Consider the following 24,459-nt stretch of genomic DNA (forward strand, 5'->3'; position numbering starts at 1 on the left):
TGGGATTTCTTTGGAAGGAATGATGCTAAAGCTGAAACTCCAGTACTTTGGCCACCTCATGTGACAAGTTGACTCATTGGAAAAGACTCTGATGCTGGGAGGGACTGGGGGCAAGAGGAGAAGGGGACGACAGAGGATGAGATGGCTGGACGGCATCACTGACTCGATGGACGTGAGTCTGAGTGAACTCCAGGAGTTGGTGATGAACAGGGAGGCCTGGCATGCTGCGATTCATGGGGTCGCAAAGAGTTGGACACGACTGAGTGACTGACCTGATCTGATCTGATGATTGTCTAAAGCAATCTTCACTTTGTTTCCTCTGATTTCACAAATAATCCTTCTTTTTTCAACCAATAGCATTATCATGCTATCTTCTTTTAATAGTTCTACTGATTGACACATAAACCTATAATTCTAAGCTGGAAATATATTACTGTTGCACACTCTAACATTTTAGTTTATTCTAGAAATATATAGTGCACATACAACAAAAATTCAACTGCGAGAAACTGACAGATATACCAACCCCCTGTCCTAAAGATGATCCTTTTGTTCCTAGGTTAGTCATTCATTCAACAAATATTTGCTTAACACCTGCCTTGTGCCAGAATCCATAAGTGAATAGAATAGACAAAATCTCTGCCTTCCCAGAGCTTACATTTAAGAAAATTTTAAACAAAGGTTCTTAGCAGCCCTCTGTTTTGTCTCACTTTAATTTATCCATTTATTTGTTAATTCGTCTATCAAAAACACACAGAGTGTCCATCATTGCCAAGTGGTATGTTAGACAACAAGGTTGAGATTAGAAAGTATTTCGTGTCTTAATATCATTCGGGTGAAGGAATTGAAGAGTGTAGTGTGAACCACTGTACCCTTAACACAAAACTGGTTTCCACTTACATCTTTCAATTATTTCCCTGATTATCCTGTTTTCTCTCTATCAGGCATTCTTTAATCTTGTGCAGAGATATAGTATTCCTGCCAACTCCATATTAGAAGTCAGAACTAAGGGCACAAGCCATAACTTCTGAGGCATGCGTGTACCAAAGAAAACAAAGACATTGCTGGGTGGAGGGGGTGGGAAATGACATATTTTTTTAAAAAACAGGGCAGCAGGATAGGATCTCACATTTCTGTTGGGATGTAGACTTCACATACTTATGATGTCACTAAACAGTTCTGCCAATGAGGAGACAGGAAGGGACCACAAGGTTCTACTCTTGAAGAGAAGGCTAGGATGGGCCTCAGTGTTAAAAAGTACTATAGAAAACAAAATGTAATCAAATGATGAAAACTGAAACAGAAATTTTAAAAGAAGAAATAAGAGAAAAGGTAACCTCAGATCTTTAACAGTAAGAGAAGAGGGGAAAGGGGCTGTGATTTGAGGGGAGTGATGATGGAGGGCAATGTTGAGACTGCAGAGCACAGGAAAATTTTTACTTCTCTTGACATTACTAGGGAATGTATTTGGTGTGCACATTTTTTTTTTTCCTTTCTGTTAACAGATCACTGAGATCCTGCTACATGTAAAGCACTATGCTAAATGTAATGGAAAATTAAGAATTCAGGGCTATTGTTCTTCAGGGACTTCTACTGTAGATGGTGAGACACAATATCCAGACACCCAGGAAAAGCATAGTAACAAAACAGAGTTGTGGATGGTTGTGTCCAAGTGGTTTAGACATGATAAATAGAAAAAAGGAGAAAGATCTCAGTTCTTGCTGCTGAGGGACATAGGGTCAGTCTGTGACCTGGGGAAGATTTGATTAAGAGATGAGAAGGGGAGTTCTGCAAGCCTGATTATGAAAGGCAAGGAGGTTGGACTTATATGGGCTTGTATGGGTGTTTCAGAATGGAGAGAAATCCCAAAGTAACTGAAGGCATCTGACTCATTTGCCTCCCCCTGCCCTTTTTTTCAGTCAGCACCCTTCTGTGTGAAATGTGGGATAGTTAAACCATACCGAGTTCTTATCCTCATCTGCAGTTTCACTGGTTCTGCCCTTCTGTGGTGGGCCTTCAACCTCTCAACCTGGGTGAAGATAGAAAACTCAAACCAATCCCTATTCAGTGCTCTCTTTGCAATATGCAGTGGTGAAATCAAATGTTGGGTTCTACCATCAAAATCAAGTAAGTTCTGGCCTTGAAAGGGAGGGCCCTGCTTCAACCCTGTCCCTTCCCAGAAGTTTCAACCTCCTTTTTCTGCCCCAGCATACCCGAAGGAAGCAATTATAAGCCCACCAATAACAGTGGCTCATTTCAGAATGAGCCAGGGGACCAGGCCTCTCAAGGGATACCAGCCCAGCTAGAATCACTATTTTAGATCTTTTGGCAGCTTACTTCTCCCTCCATCCCTAAGCTTCCCACCAATTGCCATTGATTCCTACCTTAAAGTCTCTGCACTGCTTCTTTAGTATTCTGGGGATTCAGACCCAGAAGGAAGGGGGCCCTAGAGGGAGCTCCTGGCCTTTCTCCCCTCTCCCTCCCTAATTCAGACTACTACATATTTGGTCAAATTTTCATGATCAGCGCCCTTCTTCTCTCCTTCTTCCTGAGCTTTATACTCCTGGCCTTTCCGCATTCCCTTCCTGATACCCGGAAACAGTACTTCATCTTCACAACCACCTTCTTCATCATAGGTAAGGGATGAAACGCAGAGGATTCCTTCAGTCATTCTGGTTCTGGGCTGGGGTGGTAGTCCATTGGGCATAACCTCTTAGAAACTGTTGGGGGATTGTTAAGGGCAAAGGTAATACAATGACAACAAATGGAATGACAACAAAAGGAAAGAAATATAGAGTATGGGGAGTTAAAACAACAACTTAAGTCTTGGAAATTAGTCCTAAGGCCATAGATTAAACTAGCCAGACAGGATGTTGTTCACTCCCCCTTCCTTTTTTTTCTGCATAACAGGTATCTGTGTGTTCCTTGCACTACTACTGCATTATCTGTATATTTTGAAAACAACTAACATGTATAAGGACGTGAAAATCACCTTTCTCTACCCTTCTTTCCTCCTTATATTCAGCACCATACTGTTTTTCTTATGTGGTGAGTATTCTTAGGGCTTAGGGATTTTGTGGGGATAGGTACTGAATTCAGACCAATTATATTTATGGTGTCTCAAGTCTCAAGTATTTCACTTGAGTACTGCTAATTTTCAGACATGGATCTGGTGCAATGATATCTCATTTGCTCATTGCAGCTCCTCCTACTCCACAGTGTTAGAATGTTGCCTTTATAGAAGACATAGAATCCATTTCTCCTGTACATACTGTAAGAACCATGTCTTGGAGATTGAGAGAGAAATTATAAGAAAGATTGTAGTAGAGTAAAGGGTGGGTGGGGTGAAGATTGGTATTGACAGATTGGTACTTTAGGTCCTAGACCATACTGTCATTTGTTAATCCTGTTTAAAAACTAAATTTCATAGTAAATATCAAGTTATAGTCATTTTCATCTTCAACATGATCACTCTTCCCTCAGGAATTCTCTGCTTGTTCAGCACCCATCATTGTTGGCTTCAGTGTGTCCTAGTGCAACCAATCCAAGTGAAACCCATGCAAATATCAGTGGACAGTGGGAACTCAGTCACAGAAAGGATACCGGGTAGAGATGGCTAGCCTAACGTCAGTGATGGTGAGAAGGCTAATTTCTGAAGAAAAATCATGTCTACCCTGTAATTCAAGACTTCACAGCTATGCACACACTCTTGTTTAATTACTAAGGCTAGAAAGAATTGACTTGTTACAAATCATTATTCAGATATGGATTAAGATTCCAGGAACTCAGATCTTTCACTAGAGAGAAGACACAGTTGGGATGTAGGGATGGCTGAGTGTGTTTGGCTCTGGGGACTTGAAGCAAAAAAACTTTGCCTCACCTTGAAGATTCCTTAGGCACCCACTTCCCAACCCTCTCACTGGTATTCCTGGTCTCCTGGAAACAGATTTTTTTTTTTTTAAACAGTAACAAAACTCTTTCTCCTGTGAAGCCTTAGTTTTGATAAAAAAAAAAAATTATGCCTGAGGAATTTTATGAGTGGAATCTTGTAACTATTGTATTATTCAGGCCTTTTGTATTTTTCAGACCTGTATGTTGTTGCATGTAACAAAACCTTATCCAAACTACCTCAACAACAACATAAAATGAATATATTGGAAAAGATGCAGAGGTGGCTCATAGACTCACAGAAAGTTCTGATATAATTAGATTTACATGAGAGATGTTGGGACTGGAATTGGAACTCGTTTCCTCCAAGATGCTTTTTCCCCCACTATTTACTAAAGATTAATGGAATTTCCTGATCCATAAATACTAAAGTCCACAGATCCACTATCCTAAATTCCATTTGTTTGTCACTTTCAATGAATCATCAAAGCCTGTCACTTCCACCTCAACCAAACCTCCGTTCCCCTCTCTGAGCCCTCCTCATACCTGGTTATCTGGACCAGGCCTTAGTTATTCCTGCCCAGACCATGGTGTCTCTACACGTGGCCTCTCCCTGCACTTCGGTCTACCTCTACAAATACTGCCTAATTTGATCTTCCTCAAACACAGAGCTGAGAATGTTCTCCTTGAAGACCTATTTCGCCTTCTTCTGTCTTCAGGATAAATTTCTTATTTTGATTATCTTGATAAATAAAGGTATTTACAAATTGGCACCAACCTACCTTTTGAAACGTTTTAATTTTTTCATTGTGATGCATCTCATACATGTCACATAAGCGAAAAATATCAAAATATGTACAGTTGGAAGAATAAGAAATGAACCACCATAGCTAGAAAAAAATAATATTGCCGCTATATTAGAAGCCTTTAGTGTGCTCCACTTTTCCTGCTCCTCCAGTTCCTCTTCCCTATGCCAATTAAAACTGTAGTTCTACCTCAAGAAACTGCTTTCCTCAAACAGACCTTTTGTAACTTCTCCTCATACAAATACTGAATACTCTGGCTTTTTATTTCCTCCTTCTTTACAAGGTCAAATTTGTTTCTCCTTCAAAATTAAAGTCAAATGTGATAGCAAGAAAAATTTCTCCTGACTTCCCCTCCAGAGTTAATTGCTGTACTTCCATTCTGCTGGGAAGTCCCTGGTGGCTCAGTAAAGAAACTGCCTGTGATACAGGAGACCCAGTTTCCAGCCCTGAATTGGGAAGATCCCCTTGAGGAAGAAATGGCAACCCACTCCAGTGTTCTTGCCTGGAGGATCCTATGGACAGAAGAGCCTGGTGGGAAACAGTGCATAGGATCACAAAGAGTCGGACACAACTGCGTGATTAACACTTTCAGGGCGCTGGCACATTTTTTTTATTTCTGGAGTAGCACTTCTCCTGTTGTAATTATGAATTTGTCTCTCTGACTTGATGTTAGTTCTTTGAGGAATTCACATTAATCTTTACCTTTGAATCCTCCAGTTTCACAGTCTGCTTTGTAAATGAATATTCAGTAAATGCTTCTGGAGTTATTAAGATTAAGCTTTAGAATATTGGGAACAGTTGGACATTACTATTAAGGACAGTTTTTATTGACAGCCTAAATAATTGTCAGGACTTGACCTGCTTTATGTAATTTAATCTCACCACAAACCTGCAAATTAACTATCATCTCCATTTTGTAGATAAACTAATGGGGTGACTGAAAAGTTAAGTGACTGGTCCAAATTCACATATTCTAGTAAAGGTAGAGTCTTTCTCCAAAGCCTGCTCTCATTTTCCATGTGAAGTTTCTTCTACATGAACAGTAATAAGAATAGAAAATAAATAAGAACCTGCTGTGTAGCACAGGGAATTCTACTCAGTACTCTGTAATGGACTATACAGGAAAAGCATCTTAAAAAAAAAAAAAGTAGATTTTTAAACATACATAACATTCATTTTGCATACACCCAAAACAAATACAACATTGTAAATCAATGATATTCCAATAAATATTAAAAAGAAAAAACTTTAAACATACAAAAAAAACAGTAAATTTTAAGACAGAAAGTGTTCAACTATGCTTATGCTGGAAAGGAACAGATTGTGATGAAGAAATAAATTTAAAATGTCAACTGTTAAGCTGCAAAAATAAACCTGGGGATCAGTGAGCGTTATATCTTTTATAGACAAATTTAGATCAGATCAGATCAAATCAGTCGCAGTCGCTCAGTCGTGTCCAACTCTTTGCGACCCCATGTATCGCAGCACGCCAGGCCTCCCTGTCCATCACCAACTCCCGGAGTTCACTCAGACTCACGTCTATTGAGTCAGTGATGCCATCCAGCCATCTCATCCTCTGTCGTCACCTTCTCCTCTTGCCCCTAGTCCCTCCCAGCATCAGAGTCTTTTCCAATGAGTCAACTCTTTGCATGAGGTGGCCCAAGTACTGGAGTTTCAGCTTTAGCATCATTCCTTCCAAAGAAATCCCAGGGCTGATCTCCTTCAGAATGGACTGGTTGGATCTCCTTGCAGTCCAAGGGACTCTCAAGAGTCTTCTCCAACACCACAGTTCAAAAGCATCAATTCCTCAGTGCTCAGCCTTCTTCACAGTCCAACTCTCACATCCATACATGACCACAGGAAAAACCATAGCCTTGACTAGACAAACCTTTGTTGGCAAAGTAATGTCTCTGCTTTTGAATATGTTACCTAGATTGGTCATAACCTTCCTTCCAAGGAGTAAGCGTCTTTTAATTTCATGGCTGCAGTCACCATCTGTAGTGATTTTGGAGCCCAGAAAAATAAAGTCTGACACTGTTTCCACTGTTTCCCCATCTATTTCCCATGAAGTGGTGGGACCGGATGCCATGATTTTCGTTTTCTGAATGTTGAGCTTTAAGCCAACTTTTTCACTCTCCACTTTCACTTTCATCAAGAGGCTTTTGAGTTCCTCTTCACTTTCTGCCATAAGGGTGGTGTCATCTGCATATCTGAGGTTATTGATATTTCTCCTGGCAATCTTGATTCCAGCTTGTGTTTCTTCCAGTCCAGCATTTCTCATGATGTACTCTGCATATAAGTTAAATAAACAGGGTGACAATATACAGCCTTGACGTACTCCTTTTCCTATTTGGAACCAGTCTGTTGTTCCATGTTCAGTTCTAACTGTTGCTTCCTGACCTGCATACAAATTTCTCAAGAGGCAGATCAGGTGGTCTGGTATTCCCATCTCTTTAAGAATTTTCCACAGTTTATTGTGATCCACACAGTCAAAGGCTTTGGCATAGTCAATAAAGCAGAAATAGATGTTTTTCTGGAACTCTCTTGCTTTTTTTATGATCCAGAGGATGTTGGCAATTTGATCTCTGGTTCCTCTGCTTTCTCTAAAACCAGCTTGAACATCAGGAAGTTCACGGTTCACATATTGCTGAAGCCTGGCTTGGAGAATTTTGAGCATTACTTTACTAGTGTGTGAGATGAGTGCAATTATGTGGTAGTTTGAGCATTATTTGGCATTGCCTTTCTTTGGGATTGGAATGAAAACAGACCTTTTCCAGTCCTGTGGCCACTGCTGAGTTTTCCAAATTTGCTGGCATATTGAGTGCAGCACTTTCACAGCATCATCTTTCAGGATTTGGAATAGCTCAACTGGAATTCCATCACCTCCACTAGCTTTGTTCATAGTGATGCTTTCTAAGGCCCACTTGACTTCACATTCCAGGATGTCTGGCTCTAGGTCAGTGATCACACCATCGTGATTACCTGGGTCGTGAAGATCTTTTTTGTACAGTTCTTCTGTGTATTCTTGCCATCTCTTCTTAATATCTTCTGCTTCTGTTAGGTCCATACCATTTCTGTCCTTTATCGAGCTCATCTTTGCATGAAATGTTCCTTTGGTATCTCTGATTTTCTTGAAGAGATCCCTAGTCTTTCCCATTCTGTTGTTTTCCTCTATTTCTTTGCATTGATCGCTGAAGAAGGCTTTCTTATCTCTTCTTTCTATTCTTTGGAACTCTGCATTCAGATGTTTATACCTTTCCTTTTCTCCTTTGCCTTTCGCCTCTCTTCTTTTCACAGCTATTTGTAAGGCCTCCCCAGGCAACCATTTTGCTTTTTTGCATTTCTTTTCTATGGGAATGGTCTTGATCCCTGTCTCCTGTACAATGTCACGAACCTCATTCCATAGTTCATCAGGCACTCTGTCTATCAGATCTAGGCCCTTAAATCTATTTCTCACTTCCACTGTATAATCATAAGGGATTTGATTTAGGTCATACCTGAATGGTTTAGTGGTGTTCGCTACTTTCTTCAATTTAAGTCTGAATTTGGCAATAAGGAGTTCATGATCTGAGCCACAGTCAGCTCCTGGTCTTGTTTTTGCTGACCGTATAGAGCTTCTCCATCTTTGGCTGCAAAGAATATAATCAATCTGCTTTCGGTGTTGACCATCTGGTGATGTCCATGTATAGAGTCTTCTCTTGTGTTGTTGGAAGAGGGTGTTTGTTCTGACCAGTGCATTTTCTTGGCAAAACTCTATTAGTCTTTGCCCTGCTTCATTCTGTATTCCAAGGCCAAATTTGCCAGTTACCCCAGGTGTTTCTTGACTTCCTACTTTTGCATTCCAGTCCCCTATAATGCAAAGGACATCTTTTTTGGGTGTTAGTTCTAAAAGGTCTTGTAGGTCTTCATAGAACCGTTGAACTTCAGCTTCTTCAGTGTTATTGGTTGGGGCATAGACTGGGATTACTGTGATATTGAATGGTTTGCCTTGGAAATGAACAGAGATCATTCTGTCGTTTTTGAGATTGCATCCAAGTACTGCATTTCAGACTGTCTTGTTGACCATGATGGCCACTCCATTTCTTCTGAGGGATTCCTGCCCGCAGTAGTAGATATAATGGTCATCTGAGTTAAATTCACCCATTCCAGTCCATTTCAGTTCGCTGATTCCTAGAATGTCGACATTCACTCTTGCCATCTCTTGTTTGACCACTTCCAATTTGCCTTGATTCATGGACCTGACATTCCAGGTTCCTATGCAATATTGCTCTTTACAGCATCAGACCTTGCTTCTATCACCAGTCACATCCACAGCTGGGTATTGTTTTTGCTCTGGCTCCATCCCTTCATTCTTTTTGGAGTTATTTCTCCACTGATCTCCAGTAGCATACTGGGCACCTACTGACCTGGGGAGTTTCTCTTTCAGTACCCTATCATTTTGCCTTTCCATACTGTTCATGGGGTTCTCAAGGCAAGAATACTGAAGCGGTTTGCCATTCCCTTCTCCAGTGGGCCACATTCTGTCAAATCTCTCCACCATGACCCGCCTGAATTTAGGTAGCATAAATTACTGATTTCCAGAGTTAGGAATTTAAGACTCCTGCCCTACTCTGGAGCTGTTTAAAGTTGAACTTCAGATCTCTACACTATTATACACTTGTTAGCCTTTGACACTTTAAAGTCAGAAACTGTAGTGTCATTTTACTCTGCAGTCATGATAAGATCTGTGATGTATGGTATTATTAATAACCACACTTATACAATTCTGATATATAAGTCAATATGTCATCATGAGAGACTTTTGAGAGTCCCTTGGACTATAAAGAGATCAAACCAGTCTATCCTAAAGGAAATAAACCCTGAATATTCATTGGAAGGATTGATGCTGAAGCTGACGGACCAGCATCAATTTGGCCATTTGATGTGAAGAGCCAACTCATAGGAAAAGACCTTTATGCTGGAAAAGATTGAAGGAAAAAGGAGAAGAGGGCTGTGGAGGGTGAGATGGTTAGAGAGCATCAGCGTTTTGAAGGACATGATCTTGAGCAAACTCCAAGTGATAATGAAGGATAGGGAAGCCTGGCATGCTGCAGTTCATGGGGGTCACAGAGTCAGACACGACTTAGCAACTGAACAACAACATGTAATCATGCACAATTAATGTACTTGTACTAAATACAAATACTGAATATAAGCTGTATATCAGATGCTTTTTGTAATGGTTAGCTCTGGAAATTTGTGTTTAATATTGATGCTGACAACAGTGGGCTTGGCAGCAACAAGGGTTCAGTTAGTCCTTCCCCAAGAGGGTGTTAAAGTATTAGGTAAAAAAAAAGAAACCTTGCTGTGCAAGTAAGGTATGAAAGAAAATCACAGAAGTGTGGGAGAGAGAGTGAAAGGCAGGAGTCTCCAGTCAGTTGTTTGGACAGGACCGGCAGTTTCCCTTAAACTCCTGGGTTTTGGTACCAAATGATCTCAGAGGGAGAGCAGTGAGCAGTCCTGAAAAGAGATCTTAGTTTCCTGTCCAGAAATTAAACCTGGGGAACCTGGATGAAAAATGAAAGTTCTAGCCACTAGACCACTGGGGGCTAGAAGCTAGAAGCAAAGTGGTCCTGGGTCTTGCTCCTGTTTGAAAGCATGAGTGTTTTAAGGAGGCAAAAACTGTAAAAACAGGTCCAAAGTTTATTATTAGAGACACAGCGCAATGTATGGGAGAGCACACAGGAAAACAGCTTCTACCTAACTAGCTTAGATAGAAGACTAACTTAGAAAACTAGCTTCTATCTAACTCAGAAGCTAGGCAGAGATACACACCTGGAGAGGAATGCAGGCATCCTGAGTGTGGAGGAGCTCAGTAAGGAGGTGATGTAAACCACTTATATAGGACAGTCCTTCTGGGTCTTCGTTACCTTTGGCCAATTATCTTGCTCCTCTCTTCACATCTGACTGGTCCACGGATCCTCTCCAAGATGTGTGCACATTTTTCTAAGATGGATCCCACCGCAAAGGCCTATGAGTGTGTGTCCACACTTATTATGAAATGGGGCCCACTTCCTTTTCGACCCCCAAGAAGCCCTTCCTGCATGTGTATAGACAGGAAGTCTTCCTTGACCTTAGGAGCGGGCAGCTTATCTCTTTAGCAGAGCTCAACTTTTAGCTTTGTCCTTGGAGTGTCTGGATGAGAACAAAGGCTCTGTTTTATTCCACTTGACAAACACCAAGTGTCTGGACCAGAGGCCCACTGTCTCCTACCTCAGTGTGAGTTAATAAGGTAAGGAATGGAGGTCTTGAACATGCTAAAAAATGCCTACTTCATTTTATTTCAAATATGGGGATGGTGTAGGGTACAGCAACTAATATTGCTTGTTTGTTCCACCACCAGTCACCAACAACAGAGCCCCTATTCCTCCTCTCGAACAGAAACATGATTTCATTCACATAACCTTTTCTATACTGCCTTGGCTTTGCAGGAGGTGGACCCTATCTCAGCTGCAGAGGCAGAGTTATGATTGATCTAACTGATCACAGTGGTCACATTCTTGGCAGTACTTGGATTAGGTAAGAATGTGTGATACAAATCTAGCCAATGTGAGGGGGAAATCCACTAAGGAATGTATAAAAGAAGTTCTTAACAAGAGATACAATAAAGAAGTCTACTTATTTTCCTGGAGTTTATCTTGATATTGTGAGAGTCAGAGGTACTACAAGGAAACCAGCTGGTGTATAAGATCCATATAGTGAGAATGACATAATGCAAAGACTCGATCATTCAAAAAGTCTTGGTTCTGAATAACATCATAGAGTTGTTATTAATGAGGCTCATAGCCTCCCTACCTTCTTGACTTGTCATGTATGATAGAAAATCCATTGTAAGTCAGTTGAATGCTGTCGTTCGAATAATTGTAGAGCTATTACTGAAAGTGTCCTTTATAGGGGAGGAATCTTTGGGCTAGATGTCTTATAGTTCTGTAAGAATTGTGTTCTAAGTCCTCCTAATCACTGGCATTATGAAAAACTCGAAACAAGCTACATAAATGATATTAAAAATATTGGTCTGGTGCGCCCTTGGTTCACTAAGTTTTTTCATTGCTATCAGCAGACTCTGCATTCTCTTCACTTAGAAGGCCTACTTCTCAGCCACTAGCTCCAGCCCAGTCCTACTGTCTGATTGTCACTGGCTTCAGACTTAATGGACACATGCCCAGCCTCCACCCCTGAGTACATAAACAGACACCATGAGCCTCAAAACATATTCAGGAAACTAGAATTCGGCTGCTGTACATAGTATGCCTTTGCTCTTCCATTTAAACATCTGGGTTGAGGTAGCATGGAATACTTGTGATGCCTACCTGTACCATAAACTGTTTTCCTGATGTTTACAGGCATTTTTCTCTTCATTCATGCATGCAGACTTTTAATGTAAAATTAGTCATTGTAGATACGGAGCATGCTGGCCTTAAGAAATATACAATTGAGTGGAGAGGACCACTGAGCAAACAGCTGTTCACAAGAATGTGATAAATGCCGAAATGAGGAGTGTGCTCTGCACCCTAGGCGAACAAGGAAAGAGCACGATCCAAACGGGGGGAAGAATTAAGAACTCGATTAGGTTTGCGAATATTTCTGTTAGTTTGTTTGTTTACTCTGGTCCCTATTTCCCGGTTTCCTTCCGTTCTCATTAGCAAAGTCCTAAGAACTCCATCATTTGCTCCTTCCAGGCCCTTCACCAGGAGGTCAAGGACTTTAGGCTGGCAGGTTATTGCTATAATGAGACTTCAAAGTAGACCGTAAATCTTTATATCGTCTCATCTGGGAAAGTAGAGGGCAGACAAATCAAAAGAAGAGCGAGTGTACATCGGCTACATCCAGAAATTCCATGATATGAAAGTGCAAAAACATCTTAAAGGCTAATTAATGATGGTTTAAAGAGCACCCACACCGATAGGGCCAGTGGCGCAATGGATAACGCGTCTGACTACGGATCAGAAGATTCCAGGTTCGACTCCTGGCTGGCTCGAGGTCTCCTCTCCCCTCTTTAGGGGGATGGTAGGGTGGTGTGTTTTTACAACCCACCTGAGACTCTCAGTATGAAGAAGTCCTCTTAAAACCTTTATTGTTACGATCATCACAAAGAATGGAGGGAAGATGACCGGGGCGGGGCTAGAAAAGATACACAAAAGAATAAGACAGTAATCTTGCACATCAACTAATATCTTTTGTACTATCGCCTGTTGCATGGAAAACTCTACCTTTTGAGAACGCTTGCCTCTTGAGAATATAGTGCTCTCTAGAGAACAGAATCTTCGACGAATCCTGCTAAAATTTCTCCAGCGTTCAGCTGTCCGAGTCCACACCGAAACAAGCAACAGCGATGTCATAAACAACAAAGAGAACCTTAAGTAGGGAAGGCAGAACGCGTGGGAATCAGCGGTCAGGTCTTAGAAGAACCTCGAGTGAGGAAAAGCACTTCGTAAGCGTTCAGATCTTCACACAGTAAACAAGGACGATGTGGATCTTGTATCTATCAAGGATTGGGAGATGCGAATGGGATCTGCTGGGAGGAGCTGCCAGCATGTTTCCCTGCCCTGCAGGTGTCTGCAGAACATCAACCCAATACCGCGCTTTAAACGCATCAAGCGCAGTCCGGGGTCGGCGACTCAAAGTTGAGAAGTCCCTTCGGTCGCTGCCCTCGAGAAGTGACTCCTCGTGAGGGTCGAGGACGCTCAAGCAGCCGGGTCAGCTAACAGAAGGGAGTAAATGGACGGATTTTTCTATCATTGTCTACTGAGATCCATGCTGAAAGAGCACTGGAGGCGGCTGAAGGAATTCGAGGACAGACAAGAAGAGAAACGAGAACAAAGAAGAGAAAGAGAGTGGGAAGAATGGCTCCTTTCATCCTGGCTGCATTGTTGCCTTTTAGGATACTGTAGATCAAACTTCTTCTTTTAAAGCCTGGAATAGGAGGTACATTTCTTGAGTCAAAAGACAGATACCACCAATACCACTGCCCAGGTTGCTGAGCCAAAGTGTGCCGGGCAGGAGGAAAGTCTTGAAGAATTTGCATTCTCATTCCCTTCCTGCTTTCATACTCATCAGTACCGACCCCTCCCTCTGCCGAGCCACCCGTTGTAGTTATGCTTCACTTTGTTCAGGGGACTTCTAACAAGGTAATAGCTATCTTGATTATCCAGATTACTAACCAAGTTGTTGTATCCAAACGCTCCGGGAGGCAAACTCATTCAGAAGGACAGCGTGAATAGTGGAGTGCAGTTTATTACACCGGCGGGTCCAAGGCAGAGTTTCCTCTTTAGCCAGGGACCCCTACCGATTTTTGTTACAACCTTTTCTACCTAAAGTGTATGTGCCCAAGCCCACATCCCCAAATTTCTTAAGTCTGCTCTGGAAAATGTTAGAGATACAATCAGGTTACAGCCTGATTCACAATCAGATAATTCACAATCTGAAGGTCACCTAGTCATGCAGAGTAGTCCGCATCAATGGGCACTGCAAAGATTACAGAGGTAATTGATTACATAGTGGTTTATTACACTCTTCCTGGCTCCAGGGAGTCTAGGTGCGAGCTCTGCCTGGTTGGGTGTTTGTCCCTTGGTGGTGGTGGGCGGGGGGCGGCGGGGGGGGGGGTGGGTGGCGCGGGGGAGTGGTCGGGGAGGGAGCTGCCTGGCCATTTGGTATGTTGTCTCCCTGGTTACCAGATAAGTAGTCCAAAGTTCATTGAGAGGGCAAGATGGAGTTCCTTTCCTTTTAAAAATGGAGTCAGTCCAGTCAGGGCAACCTGCTCCTTTCCTTCTTCAAGGTAATGGAGTTAACAGCAGGCTGTAACCAAGCTGTGAGAAAACTAACACCCTAATCAGATCTCTCAAGTGTTTTCCAGAAAGCTGAATAATAAACCACGTTCCAGTATTTTCCCCTCCTTCAAATTCATTAGGAAGACTTTATCATCTCTTTATTATTAGCCTGAAACTTTGGTAACTATGAAACTTGACAGCAGGAAAGTTCAAATGTCATCTGCTCAGTCTGATGACCTCAGCTAAAATGCAACGTACCCTGTTACCCCCATAGCCCTCACTGTTTCTAGACCCACTTCCTGCTTTATTTGTCTCCGTAGGGCCTGAATGACAGTTGTTGATGGAAAACCAAATTTCCTCTTCGTCCTCTCCCAGACAGTCACGTTGATCAAAGGCAAACAAATAAATTCATACATTCAGCCCCTCTGCTCGTGGATTCTTGTCCAAATCCCAGTTTCTATTCCAGCCATTTTTCATAAAGGTAAATATTTTGATTCTCCTGAAGTTTGTATTAACTTCTGATTGCAGTCCCAAACCTGCTATTTGTAAAAGGAAGTATAGGTTATCTTAACATTTCTGTTGATTTGACTTCCCTTCCCTTTCTTCTCAAAACAAGTCGATTCGATTGACATTCTGTACACAAAAAAATAAATTCATATTGAACCCCCACATTAGTATCTTCAGCATGGTAAAGGAAAGCTTCACTGATCACCCTACTGGATGAGGTTGTTGCATTCAACTTCAAAATTAACACCAAATTCCTCCTCCGGAGACAGACACTAGCCTCACCCCATGTCCCCCCTAACTCTTGTTCATAAAAAAAAATTTAGCATCTGAGATCTTCCCTCAACTTCAAAGAGCAAATTTAATCAGAGAAGTGAGAAAATGCAGAAACAAAAGAAAGCGGTCAAACAAGACAATAGTTTAGCCATAAAATAGAGCCTTGAGCCTTTAGTTTCTTCTCAAGGGCTATGGTTAATATTATGAGCCATATCCTTGAATTATTTTGCAGATACGAAAACTCCTATCAGATGAAAAAGTTGACTGCATGCTGACCAATAGTTTGTAGATCTCAGACTGGTTGGAGGCAAAAACTGACAATTGTTACCCAAAATATTACCTTGTTACCTCACCATCAGCCAATCAAAGAGTTGCACACTGCTCCTAATGCACCCTGAGACAGTCTCCCTCACACTATCACACTGTCACACTGTCCTGGGCTCAGTCACATCTGACTTTTCAGGACCCCATGGATGGTAGCCCGCCAGGCTCCTCTGTCCATGGGATTTCCCAGCAAGAATACTGAAGTGGATTGCCGTTTCCTACTCTACAGGATCTTCCCCACCCAGGGATCAAACCTGGGTCTCTTGCATCTCCTGCATTGGCAGGTGGATTCTTTACCACTGAGCCACCTGGGAAGCCCTTGATTATATACCCTGAGACAGTCACCCTCACATTGTCTTTAAAAACCCTGCCTTCAAAGACTTTGGGGTATCTGAATCTTTTGAGCTGGTTCTCCTTGCTTGGCACCCTGCAATAAATCCTTCACCTTCCTTCATCACAACCTGATGGCAGCTGACTGGCTTTGCTGCTCTGAGGCCAGCACCCCAAAGTTTGGTTTAGTAAACTATGATAAATAGTTTTGTTGCCAAAACTCAATTAGACTACATGAAATAATCTCCATAAATCTCTTAGCATAATTAATAGCATATAAAGTTGAAAAAAATGGAAGACTTTTTAAAATTAAGTTCAGTTTATGTTTTTGTCGGGAAGAATGTCTCCAGTCACATAGATGCAAGTGGAGATATAAAGATAGAGAAGTATGGACTATAGACAAATTTGAAGGATACTGATTCAGTCAGTAAGAGAAATAATATTAATGAGCACCTTCTATGTTTCTTCAACAAAGATCATGAAAGATGTAATTTCGGTTGAGGGCAGGAAACACAATGTCTTTCGAACACAAGACCAGCAAAAGACAGACACGATGAATTGTCCTTATTGCTGAAGTATAGATGGTCCTGTCTTAGGTTGAATACTGGAAAGGCATGGACTCTACCTTTCATAAATATGGACTCCTACCCATGTAGCATTGACTTAAACATTGTGATTTTCAAATAACATAGAGTAGATTCTTTAAAAGCTGAAAACAGATGAAATAGACATGCTTGGAAAATGCTGTTTCATATTTTAATTTCAATGTACAGACATTAAGTTGTCTGCCCTCTTAGCGCAGCTGGCAGCGCGTCAGTCTCATAATCTGAAGGTCCTGAGTTCAAACCTCAGAGAGGGCAGGCCCTCACTTTTTTCACAGTTGGTCTGGTGAAAAGCCAAGTTGAAAGAAAAGAAAATGTGTGTGATCTGCGCTTAAAGAAATCAATACAAAAGAAAACTAGCAAATGCTGCCAGATAAGCATTGGATGCTGCTGCTGCTGCTGCTGCTAAGTCGCTTCAGTTGTGTTCGACTCTGTGCTACCCCATAGATGGCAGCCCACCAGGCTCCTCTGTCCACAGGATTCTCTAGGCAAGAATATTGGAGTGGGTTGCCATTTCCTTCTCCAAATCACGGGGTGGATGTTCCAATATTCAATATTCACTCAAGAAAATGGAATCAATTTTCTGGTTTGTTGCACTCTCAGCAGTTTGAGTGAAATGGATAAGAAATTTAGATTACACCAGAAAACAAAAGCTATACTGTATTTTTGATCTTCCTCTCCTCCTGGTGGAAGAAGCAAGGGAAGTTTTCTCTTCCAAATTCATGCTCTAAAGATTGTCCAACCACAGTTAAGACATGGGGAAGGGTAAAATCATTTATTTTTTAAATCATGTAACAAATATTTCTTGTTAATGCACTGTTCTGGGTGCAGTTGAGAATTTGGGGCTCTCCCACTCATTGTGTATGTCTCTATAGAAACAACTGTGATTGTTACAAGATTTTGGAAATAAGGCATATATATAGGAGGAGACAGTGGGGTAGCTTTTGTAGATCTAACCTGTAGATCTGGGGTAGTTTCTGTAGATCTAATCTGCACCACATTCTAGAAAGTGTCCTGAAAGTTTATTGATTTTATGCAAGTCGTTTGATTAACCTTGCAAATAACCCAAATATCATCACTCCCATTTGAAAGATGGAATTGAATTTCAGGGAAGTTGAATCATTTTTCTCAAGTCTGTTAGCTTTAAGGAGCAAAACCAGACATGAAAAGCTGGTTGTTTGTTTGTTTTCTATATGAAACGATGTGAGCTTGTCTTTTAATTTAAGGTATAGTCTCATAAGTCTATAAGGAATACCAGTTCCTCCCTTCACACATTCATAGAACAAATTTTTAAATGAGTGTATTTAGTTTTCCACTCATCAGACACTAAATCAAAATCACTTCTATGTCTGTCACCCAGGGTCCAGACTTCTAAGTGTCCTTGACTACTTTTTCTCCCTCAAATCTCTACATCCAGTGTCTTGACACATACTTAGATATTGTAGATCCTTCCTACACAACTCTCCAGAATCTTTCTCTTTCTTCTCATACATCTATGCCTTGATCTATTCTATGCTTATGGAGAAAGTATTCTGTGCCAGAGAGAGTCTTGGACTGGAGATGCAGAAAGACTCATGCTACTGCTAATCTCAGAAGCTAAAAGAATAAACCTCAATCCCTTAATATAACTTCTTTTTCATTCTCCTTAATTCCAGTTTCCCCATTTCCTACCTATATGGCATTCAAAATTAAAAATTTATCATAAAATGTTACCTTGATTACGTAAGCTGTCTGCATGGGATTTTTTTCAAGTGTTCTTAAGCCTCCAGTTTTCTCGCCAGTGTATCTTCATGTGTCCAGGCTTTTCAACCACTGTTTCCCTTCATGTCTATTTTACACACAAAAACGCACATACACCCACTCCAATTGAACAGGTGTATTTCTGAACACAGGAATCCCTACCTCCATGCCTTTTCCTTCCATCCTGTGTTCACTGTACATCTACATCCTACAATGTCCATGCATTTTTCCTTTTCTCTATGTCTCACCTCTAATTTCTGATGGCTTTTGTATGTAATAGTATGTACTTCTTTTTTGTTCTTGCATATAGCATAAATACATAACTTCTCAAGACCTGCCTCAGCAAGAATCCCATAAATATTCCAGAAATAAAGCAATGTGTAAGTTTCTGTAGTGTAGTGGTTATCATGCTTGCCTAACACGCTGGAGGCCCTTGGTTCAAAACTAAGCAGAAACAATTGCTCCCTTGTACCTTCTACCATCTGGGAAAACTCAGCCCTCTGCCTCTCCTAAAGGGAACCAGTGATCATCTCATTTCTGTTGCTTTGCTGTTTTAGTTTCATGTTTAAGAAACAGATAGATGATCAATCTGAGATAGTCCGGCTGCATTAGCCCACTGTTCTGGGTGAGTCCTCCCAAATGGGATGTGGTCCCTTCTGTTGGAAAAATCTGAAATTCATAGTTTTTTGGCCAGATTTTGTCACAGTGACTTTCTTTTTTCCTTGGCAGAGGAATAGGTACCAACTGCTCTCTGGCCTTGGAGGATCCTTGAGAAGATGGACCCTTAGTCCAGCTTAAAGACCTTGACATTTCCTGAAGTTCTAGCAGCCTGGAAGAATGAATAATGACGTGGATACAGTCCACTGAAAAATGGAAGGAAAAAAATGCATGCTGGATGTGGGGAATTAGCTCAAGTGGTAGAGCGCTCGCTTAGCATGTGAGAGGTAGTGGGATCGATGCCCACATTCTCCAGTTTTTACTCTTTCAGCTGAGGAACTGTAAATCTTCTAAATTGTAGAAAGAAAGGAAAAAATTAGACACTTTGGACTCTTCCCTGGGTAAGGGCAAAACAGGACAGGCCTGGCTCTATTGGCCTTCAGTACGTACATCTCTCATTAATGATAAATCTAGTAGATTAGAAAAATCAACAAACACGTTGAAAAAATAAACACCACCATACATCAATGGATCGAACTGACCTTATAAAGCAAAATCACAATGAAGTTCTACCAAAGAGTTGAGGGAAAAGCAAGATCATATCAAAAATAAAAAATCAAGAATGGTCAGATTGAAGCAAAGGGACATTGTGGAAACAAACATTTTTTAAAGTATTATTTAGTTGCAAGTGCCAGGGAAGACTGAAAGTAGTGAAACCAGAAGAAGACTGTCTCTTGTCAATATACATACTAGCTCCAGAGGTTTGGGTGGTCAGATTTCTTCTGAATCAACTGGGCCTACTGCAGTGCCAAGCACAGAGCAGCTCCCCAATGAATATGTCCTGACTGAATGGAAAGGAAGTGATAGATTTAACAGAGTTTCACAAGAATAATAGTATTTGCCAGGACAGTGAATGTGGATTTTGAAGGTGGAGAATGAGCCAAAATTGACTTGGAAGTCTAAGTCCAGAACACCAGCACAGAAGATGTTAGGAATTAGAGTTTAGATGAATGAGTTATTTTGGAGAACAGACAGTGAGACCCTCAGCTGCAGCAGAAAAATAAAATCACAATTTGGAATTTAAAATCTGTTTCTCAATTCATGCTTTGCTACTTAGCAGCTCGGGGACCTTAACTTTTCTGAGTCTCCATTATATCTGAAAAATGTAAATTATGATGCATACTTCTGTTGCTGAAATTCAATTTGAATGTATGAAATCATCTCCATAAATCCCTTAGTATGATTTTAAGGCTGAAATAAATGAGAAGGTTTTGAATGAAGTTCAGTTTGTGTTTTTTGTAAGGAGAATATCTCTGGGCATGTAGATGCAACTGGAGACATAGAGTGAGATAAAGAAGTATGGAGTGCAGACAAATTTGAGGAATGTTAATTCACTTAGTCAGTCAGTGAACTATTAATAGTATTAAGTGGGTACTTCTTAGGTTTCTTTTAAATATAAGGTATCAAGGAAAGTGTAAGAGTGACTGAGGTCTCTGAAGGATACAACAGGCAGATCATTAGATCACAAGAGGGAAAAAGAGCAGCAAAAAACTAGTACAATTGTTACTGGACCAGTACAAATGGTACTGCAGGCCAGAGGGTCCAGTTGTTGGGTATATGTTGGAAAGGTGTGGACTCCACCATTCCTGGATGTGGAACCCTTCAAGTGCAGCACTGGCTTAAATGGAATGATTTACAAGTAGCATGGTTACATTCTTTAAAAGTTGGAAACTGCTAGACATGACTGGAAAGTACTATTTTATGTTTTACTTTCAATGACAGAAGCTGGGATCATCTGCCCTCTTAGCGCAGTAGGCAGCGCGTCAGTCTCATAATCTGAAGGTCCTGAGTTCAAGCCTCAGAGAGAGCAAGTGTTTTATATTTGTTGTTCAGCTCTGATGGGCAAGGCGAGTCAGAGCTCGAGGCGCCCCCCACCCCACCCCACCCACCGCCTCTGGACCTGCCTGAGCATCTACCCCAAAACCAGAATCTGTCCGTTTTACTATTTTATGACTTTCACCAACTCCTTTGACATTCACGGGGGGCTATCCCCAATCACTTTTCTCTGTAGGAAAATCAATTTAGAACTTTAGTTAATAAGTCTCCAGGGTATAATAAGGTGTGTTCCAATTCAAATCCCTCAGAAAGCTGTCTAACCTGCCTGACAGGTTTCCAGACTCTTGCAGCTACGCATGTGATTGTTCACAGCCTCCCAACCACGAGAGGCATGGGAAGCTTAAGATATTCTAACAATGCAGAGCCTCTTGGGGAGTTAGAAATTGTTAAAATAGAACTAACAGAGGAATTCTTTGTTGAGCTAATGCCTGCTGCCAAGTTTCCATATGACTTACCCACTGTGTCCCTGGGAGTGTATTGATTAATATAGTTGGTATATAGAAATATAAGTAGAAGCCTTAATGTTAATAATAACCCTAGACCCTTTAGCTAATAAATTCTTCCCTTGATTATCCCCCACTGCACCTTTGCCCTATAGGAATGCAACTCTATCTAGTGCTTTCAGGGAGTGGCACCGAACTTTAAGAAAAATCACCTCTGGAGAAAATAAGTTTTTCTGGTTGACTAACCTTTATCAGAAGTAAAATGTTAGCAGGTCTCCTGACCAGAAGATGATGTAAATCACCTAAAGCCTTTGTATCTGATAAGTTTGCAGAAAAAAAGCCTCGTTTCAATAAGGGTCAAGGACTGCTGACCTTGCATGACTTTGCACCCCCTATTACCTTCTATGTACAACTTAGGGTATAAAAGCTCCTTTTGAAAATAAAGCTACGGACCTTGCTCATTAAGCTTGGTCTCCCCATGTCATTCTTTCTCTTTCCTTTTCCTTTTCAGGCTGATTCCCTGGAGCACAGGGGCCCTCTGCGTTCACTTTCCTGCCTGGGCTTCTAAGACCCACTCGAGAAGGTGCCTAAGGTGGGGCACCTTCCGCAATTCAAAAGGGTGCCTTCGGCCTTCGTGAACAGAGCAAGTCCCGTGCTGGGTCCTTATTGGCTTTCTGCGTAAACCAAGGAATATCAGCCTCTTTTCTCTCCTCTATTTTCTTAACTGCAAAATTCTTTCCTTATCTCTTTCTCTATCCTTAATCGCCAATGCCATCCTCCCAGAGGAATCCCTGGATCCAACCAGGGCTGGACCCCGGTAGTTCAGCCTTGTCTGACTCTTTGTGACCTCACAGACAGTGGCACTCCAGGCTTCCCTGTCCTTCACCATCTCCCAGGCTTCCCTGTCTTTCACCATCTCCTGGAGCTTGCTCAAACTCATGTCTATTGAGTTGGTGATGTCATCCAACCATCTCATCCTCTATTGTTCCCTTCTCCTCCTGCCTTCAATCTTTCCCAGCATCAGGGTCTTTTCCAATGAGTCAGTACTTCACATCAGGTGGCCAAAGTATTAGAGTTTCAGCTTCAGCATCAGTCCTTCCAGTGAATATTCAGGACTGATTTCCTTTAGAATTGACTAGTTTGATCTCCTTGCAGCCCAAGGGACTCTCAAGAGTCTTCTCCAAAACCACAGTTCAAAAGCATCAATTTTTTGGCACTCAGCTTTCTTTATAGTCCAACTCTCACATCCATACATGACTACTGGAAAAACCATACCTTTGACTAGACAGACCTTTGTCAGTAAAGCAATGTCTTTGTTTTTTAATATTCTGTCTAGGTTTGCCATAGTTTTTCTTCCATGGAGCAAGCGTCTTTTAATTTCGTGGCTGCAGTCACCATCTGCAGTGATTTTGGAGCCCAAGAAAATAAAGTCTCTCACTGTGTCCATTGTTTCTTCATCTAGTTTTCCATGAAGTGATGGAACCAGATGCCGTGATCTTCGTTTTTTTAATCTTGAGTTTTAAACCAGCTTTTTCACTCTCCTCTTTCACCCTCATCAAGAAGCTCTTTAGTTCCTCTTCACTTTCTGCTGTAAGGGTGGTTTCATCTGCATATCTAAGATTACTGATATTTCTCCCAGCAATCTTGACTCAAGCTCGAGCTTCATCCAGCCTGGCATTTTGCATGATGTACTCTGCATATAAGTTAAATAAGCAAGGTGACAATACAAAGCCTTGATGTATTCCTTTCCCAATTTGGAACCAGTTTGTTGTCCCATGTCCAGTTCTAGCCATTGCTTCTTCACCTGCATACAGGTTTCTCAGGAGGTAGGTAAGGTGGTATTCCCATCTCTCTAAGAATTTTCCACAGTTTGTTGTGATCCACACAGTTAATGGCATAGTCAATGAAGCGGAAGTAAATGTTTTTCTGAAATTCTCTTGCTTTTTCTATGATCCAACGGATGTTGGTAATTTGATCTTTGGTTCCTTTGCCTTTTCTAAATTCAGCTTGTACATCTGGAAGTTCTTGGTTCAGGTACTGTTGATGGTTAGCTTGGAGGATTTTGAGTATGACCTTGCTAGCATGTGAAATGAATACAGTCTGTGGTAGTTTGAACATTCATTGCCTTTCTTTGGGATTAGAATGAAAACTGACTTTTTCCAAGCCTGTGGCCACTGCTGAGTTTTCCAAATTTGCTGGCATACTGAGTGCAGCACTTTAACACCATCATCTTTTAACAGCATCATCATCACTCTTCACCTGTACAGCTCAATGCCCATATTTTTTCCTTCACTGTAACATGCTCTTGTGTCTTATTTCTGATGGCTCTTATCTGTAATATTTTGTACTTTTTTATTGTTGTATCATATGGTGTAGATATATAATTTCTCATGACCTGCCTCAGTAACGATGGAAAAACATCTTAAAATAGAACAAAGCGTGAGTTTCCCTAGTGTAATGGTCATCACGCTTGTCTAACACGTGAGAGGTCTTTGGCTGGAAACCGAGCAGAAACAGCTATGTTTTTTGCCTTCCACCATCCAGGGAAAATCAGTTCACCTTCTCCCTTAAAAGGAATCAGTGATCATCACACCCCTGCTGGTTTGTCATTTTCATCTCATTTTTAAGAAAGATAATCATCCTAAGGTAGTCCTGTTGTATTAGCTGGCTGTTCTGGGTGAATCCTCCCAACTGGGACATTTTCACTTCTATCTCAGAAAGTCTGAAACGTGAAATTTGGAGCACCAAATGTTTCCCATGGCTACTTTTCACCCCTTTTCCTTAGAGGAGGAATAGGTACCAATCTCACTTTTGCTTCGAGTCATCTTTGGGAAGACGTGCCCTTAGCAGTCCTGGTTTCAAGCGAATAATGGAGATGGTACTCTGAAAGACTGGAGGAAAGAGCTCAATAAAGGTGGGGAATTAGCTCAAGTAGAAGAGCACTTGCTTAGCATGAGAGAGGTAGTGGGGTTGATACCCACATTCTCCAGTTTTTAAGAAGCACTGGCAAAAAAAATATACATCCAAATTGCAACTTCAGACCTGAAAAAAGAATGTGTAGATAGAACAATAGTAAATACTTAATCCAAATGACAAAGAAGCAAGTGTACTTTAAAAAAGGGACAGAACCTCAAGGACAAACAGGAAAATAGCAAAGTTCTTACATTCACATCATTGGAAACTCAAT

At 41.2% G+C, this 24,459-nt stretch overlaps 2 long non-coding RNA genes and 5 other non-coding genes across 8 annotated transcripts; all 7 read left to right on the forward strand.

Annotated features, from left to right (window-relative positions):
- The first annotated feature begins 1,093 nt into the window (after positions 1–1,093).
- LOC112443797 (uncharacterized) lies at positions 1,094–4,667 on the forward strand. Of its 2 annotated transcripts, none has more exons than XR_009492645.1 (5): positions 1,094–1,332; positions 1,920–2,127; positions 2,527–2,636; positions 2,911–3,048; positions 3,484–4,667. It is a non-coding gene; the product is annotated as an uncharacterized lncRNA (long non-coding RNA). The 2 variants fall into 2 exon arrangements; XR_003032194.2 differs by having other exon boundaries at positions 1,104–1,332; positions 2,554–2,636.
- A 7,971-nt stretch (positions 4,668–12,638) lies between these two features.
- Positions 12,639–12,711, forward strand: TRNAR-ACG (transfer RNA arginine (anticodon ACG)). Its single transcript has one exon. It is a non-coding gene; the product is annotated as a tRNA-Arg (tRNA).
- LOC132343683 (uncharacterized) lies at positions 12,646–14,924 on the forward strand. The gene is made up of 2 exons (XR_009492651.1): positions 12,646–13,861; positions 14,821–14,924. It is a non-coding gene; the product is annotated as an uncharacterized lncRNA (long non-coding RNA).
- A 1,797-nt stretch (positions 14,925–16,721) lies between these two features.
- TRNAM-CAU (transfer RNA methionine (anticodon CAU)) lies at positions 16,722–16,794 on the forward strand. The gene has a single exon. It is a non-coding gene; the product is annotated as a tRNA-Met (tRNA).
- Positions 16,795–18,660: 1,866 nt separating this feature from the next.
- Positions 18,661–18,733, forward strand: TRNAV-AAC (transfer RNA valine (anticodon AAC)). The gene has a single exon. It is a non-coding gene; the product is annotated as a tRNA-Val (tRNA).
- A 442-nt stretch (positions 18,734–19,175) lies between these two features.
- On the forward strand, positions 19,176–19,248 carry TRNAA-AGC (transfer RNA alanine (anticodon AGC)). Its single transcript has one exon. It is a non-coding gene; the product is annotated as a tRNA-Ala (tRNA).
- Positions 19,249–20,730: 1,482 nt separating this feature from the next.
- On the forward strand, positions 20,731–20,803 carry TRNAM-CAU (transfer RNA methionine (anticodon CAU)). Its single transcript has one exon. It is a non-coding gene; the product is annotated as a tRNA-Met (tRNA).
- Positions 20,804–24,459: the final 3,656 nt, after the last annotated feature.

The sequence above is a fragment of the Bos taurus genome, chromosome 23, assembly GCF_002263795.3.
Source record: "Bos taurus isolate L1 Dominette 01449 registration number 42190680 breed Hereford chromosome 23, ARS-UCD2.0, whole genome shotgun sequence".
Classification (NCBI taxonomy): domain Eukaryota; kingdom Metazoa; phylum Chordata; class Mammalia; order Artiodactyla; family Bovidae; genus Bos; species Bos taurus.